The sequence below is a fragment of the Gossypium raimondii genome, chromosome 7 (genome assembly GCF_025698545.1).
Source record: "Gossypium raimondii isolate GPD5lz chromosome 7, ASM2569854v1, whole genome shotgun sequence".
In the NCBI taxonomy this organism is placed as follows: Eukaryota; Viridiplantae; Streptophyta; class Magnoliopsida; order Malvales; family Malvaceae; genus Gossypium; species Gossypium raimondii.
The window spans coordinates 5,170,061-5,175,196 of record NC_068571.1 but is presented as its reverse complement, the minus strand read 5'-3'; positions in this window follow the sequence as shown (position 1 = coordinate 5,175,196).

The following is a 5,136-nucleotide window of genomic DNA, read 5'->3' as shown; positions in this document are numbered from 1 at the left end:
GAATTTTCTTAAAAATTTAATTTTGGAAAATCTCAATGATTTTTGGAAAAATTAATTTTGATCAAGCAAAATTAAATTAATCAAATTAATTAAAATAAATATGATATTTTAAAAATTCATTTTCAAGTCAAACAATTGACTCAATAGGTAATTGAACTTGAAATTTGGACCTGAGATCGAAAGTTGAAACCAAGAACCTAAAAATCGAGACCGAGACCCAAAATTGGTCGAATTGGGCCTGGTATGTGAAATTGGACCGACAGTCCAATTGATGGCTGGACCGAACCAGTTGGGTCATTACTGGCTCGGATCGAACTGGCAACAGTCGAACCAGCTCGGGGTGCCGTGAGGGTGTCGCACCTGCGATGGCACCATTGGACACAACGATGGCGACGACGACATTTCAGTGGTCGACGGTGGTTTTTCGGTGGTTGAGCAGTGGAAGAATTATACTGCTACTGAGACTCTTCCAGATAATTTGATTTCAGATTAACTATTTCAAAAATAATATTAATTTAATAATTTTAATATTAAATTTAATATAATAATTTTCTTAATTGTATTTTAGTAATTTAATATTAAAGTGATTATCTTAATGTTAAATTTAATTTAATATTTATCCCGTAGATAAATATCTATTAATTTAATAAATTTAATATTAAAGTGATTAAGTTTAATCATAGTTAAACTCTCTAAGCTCTCCTATATAAAGAGAGTTATGAATCATTATTTTTACACACTTGAATTCAAGATAAAGTTGTAGAGAAAAATTAAGCTAAGAAATTATTTCAATAGATTTCTAGAGATATTTTCTTATTCACAACTTGGCCCAAAAGTTTAAAGAAATTATGAAATTATTCCATTGGTAAGTAAAACTTTGTTTTTTTTACTTATTTTCTTATTTTCCGTAGCGTTTTTCAAACTTGATTTTCCAACAATTTCATCATTACATTCCATATCAATTATCAATAAGCAAAGTGTATGTTTTATAATCCCTATTAATTGGACACGGACTCAAGATGTATACACGGATCATCCATCCATCATATCTAACACTTAGTGTCTCATCGTACGTTTGAAGTATAATATGTGCTCCACACCTCATCAGTATAAACCGAAGTATATTATAAATATGCTTAGCACCTAGACCTGACCATGGATCAGGCCACCTACCCAGAACTAAAGGCTTGCCCAAAAAGTGGGAGGATTTGGGAAAAATTATAGGCCGAAAAATGGGCTTGGACAAAAAATAAGTCCCATTTTCTAAATGGGTCAAGCATCGAGCAAGATTTTTTTGGCCTAGGCCCAAATTTGACTTTTTTTTCTATTACCATTATGTTGTTTTGCTACCATTTCATTATTATATTGCTACTATTTTATTGTTATTGTATGGATATTGTATAACTCCTGTTTTATTGTTAATTTTACTACTATTTTAGAGGCATTTGCTTGCTAGGTTGCAGCTATATTAGTGTTATTTAAGTATAAAGACTTTTTTAATGTATTTTCAAATTGTTGGGAAACATTTATTTTTATGTTTTTAGTGTATTTGATGTCTTATATGTTGTTAATTTATTTTTATATAAAAAAATTAGTACTGGCGGGTCTTGTTGGACTCGGGTTTAGCATTTTTCTATCTAGGTCGAGATTGGGCAAAATTTTAGGCCCATTTTTGTGTCGGGCCCAAGCCTAGAAAATGGGCCTAAAACTTTGCATTAGCCCGACCCGAACTCGACCCGGCTCGACTCATGATCAAGTTTACTAGCACCTCATTAGTACGTCCAAAGTATAATATGCTCTCTACACCTCAACGATATAAACCGAAGTAAAATCCCATACACTAATCTTATGGTATACCAACTATACCCAACTCTATTTGAGACCGCTAATAAGGTATTCAATGTTTCAAAGCATATGAGATTCACATCTCATAAGCCATTACATAGTAAATTCATTTCATACTCAATCATTTGTTTAGCATTACATATCATTACTATATTTCTATTTCATGTACAATCTACTTGGTAATCTTACACATCAATGTTTTAGTTGATCTTCTATATGTCATTTACATATGAGCCCATACATTTAATTTCAATTACCTCATGCACCTCATTATCATATGTTGACATATTTATATCAAGTCATCATATTCATATCATCATTTATTTATCATAACATCTTTCATCAAGTAACAATTTCAATTAAATAACAAATCATAGGTAAAACTTATTTTTTATGAGACAAAGCACCAAGGTCATCTTACTCAATTTAATACTTAGTCAAACTATGAACTAAATAAGTCATGAAAGCACAAACTAGGATAGGCTACTTGTCTATGGCCTTTGCCTTTTCTTTATTCTGCAATGTCTCGACGTTATCTTTAACTACGTTTGATAATTCGATTATAGAAACAATATTAGTTTTCACACAATCACATGTAACTACATTAATTAAACATAGTTTTTATTTTATTCATTTTAGCCCATATATCCAAAATGTTCATATCATTCGATATTTAGTATCGAATCAAAATTCAATTTTTATTCTTTGACTAGAGACCTTCTATTTTTAAACTATAGTATAATATTTTAATAACTTTCAATTTATTCAATTTAGTCTCTAATGTCATAACATTAACTATTTAACTTAACTTTAAATTTAAGCTAAATTCACTACTTTCTAACATTCTTCTAACATGATCTAGGCTTATCACTCATAAACCCATCATTACCATGCTTGATTTCACCAACATCCATTAATGGTAACTTAACCTAATGGCTATGGTAGCTTCACCAAATTTCTTTCTTTCTTTTATAATGTTAGACCACAATGTGCGAAAGAAAGACGATGATCTTTCACTCCCCACTCTCTCTCTCTCTCTCTATATATATATATATTTATCTTTTTGTGATAAAAAAACTAAATAAGTTAAGTACAATTATCTAGTAATATCCAAAGGATTTTCTGTAAATAGATGTAAACCTTCATTTCTTACAAACGTCATCTTGGTAATGGAGTCAGCTTCTAAGTTCTCTTATCTGGGAATATAGTCAAGCTCCTAGTGTCCTACTTCCTGCAAAAACTTGTGTATACGTCTGATAAGAGCTAAAAAATATGCGAATGAGTGTGCTTCATGGATGGCCTGAAGAACCCTTGTACTGTCTGTCCGGATCAACACTTTATCACAATGCCTATTTTGTAATAGAAGCAGACTATCTAGAATACCCCATAATTCAGCATTGAAAACAGAGAATTGACTTAATCTTCTGTTAAATCCAAGAATTCACCTCCCTTGATCGTCCCTAATCACTCCTTCGGCAGCAACATCTCCTGAGTCAACCTTAACCACACCATCTAAATAAAGGTGAGTCCAATTTTCTGTCCTATGTAAAGACCTCTATGAACTAGGCATTCTGTTTATATTAATTAAATACTTAACATATTTCTTATGTGGTCAAGTATCAATATAGTCCTTGGTCAAATTGACAAGTAAACCTACCTGCATATTTTAAATTAAAACTCCATAATGATTGAACTTTTACAATTTAATCTCTTTACTATAATTAATTAATTTCAATTTAGTTACTAGATCAACTGCTAATATATTTTAAATTTAAACGCATAAATTCTTCTATTCATTATTTCAATAACTCGGTTTATGAAATTGGATCTCAAAATTGTATTTTTCAACAGTGGCTAAAATCGAGTCGTTACAGTGAAGACCAAAATAAACAAAACACACCTTTAAATGAGCAAATTGAGGATGTGGAAGATGTCATAAATTTAGTTGTATCCCATTGAGGTTTGGACTCAATTAATATATAGGACCAGAAGTTTGTGATCAAGTTTGTAGGCAACGTTAGAGACTTAATTGTATCCCTCAAGGGATTTATGCATAATACAAGTAGCCTTATGAAGACCTCACATAAATACTTATGGCTAACGAGATGTATCAATAACTTGAGGAAGACTTACAACTCCGTAAAAAACTTGCAATAATACTGAAGTTGAGTTGTGAGTCTAAAGGTAATGTATGGATCTGAAGATGAACTATGTCGAGACTTGTGTAATAACAAAAAGAAACTTACGGCCTAGAGTCTAAATTATTTTAAAATATAAGCCCAAAAGAGCCGGGGCAATGGGGTAGGCTGGGTTACATAGCCCATGAACACCTTTTTTAATCATTCAATGAGTAAATAACATATTTTTTTGAAAAATTGGAATGTTTTTGCATTTTAAATAATTTCAAATTTTTTTAAATGATTATTTTAGAAAGTATTTTTATTTTTTAAATTTGAATTTTAAAGATTTTTTTCATAATTTTTTATTCTTTTAAAAAAAATTTATATAAAATATGAAAATTTTGATTTTGATTTTTTCATGTTATTTAAAAGCATAGTACCAAATTAACAAAAATTGTAAACATTGAAGGCTAAAAAATTATTTTACCATTTGTAAATGTTAAATTAATAATTTTAACGGAAAATTTAGACTAGGGTCAATATTTTCAAATCAGAAAATGTACAGGAATCAATGTGTTGAAATTTAATTATAGGGACTAAATTTTAATTTTCAAAAGAGTAAAGGGGTCTCTAGCAAATTTAAACCAAAAGGGGGCGCCATTCCATTCTCTCTATGACTCTCTTCATCTATTATTAATTGAACTTTCTAAGTGACTTAGATCTCCACTACTCAAAATTGCTCTAGTTTTCTAATCAACCCCTAATACATGTTTACAAAAGTCTCCTCTCAATATGCACTTAAAAGTCTATAGTTAAATTTAGTATTATTCTCTCCTTCAAATATTCAATCTATCACATAGAAGTGAATAGAGCGTAATATGTATCGGCAACAAAATTGATATGCACTCCTGGGGATCTAGCAATCAGTAAAGCAGTCAGTAAACTCTAAAATAGTATTTAATCAGTAAAGCAATCAGTATTTAATCTATTAAATATTCAAATATTTAGTCTATATTTCTTATGTTTTCATCAACTAAAATAGTTTGGGCCTGCAGGTTTAACTCTAAACACTCCTGAGAATCTAGCAATTAGTAAAGCAAAGCAGAGCAAAGCAGCAGAGGCACAAAGTAGGGCAAAGCAGTAAAGCAAAAGAGGCACAACTAAGCCAGAA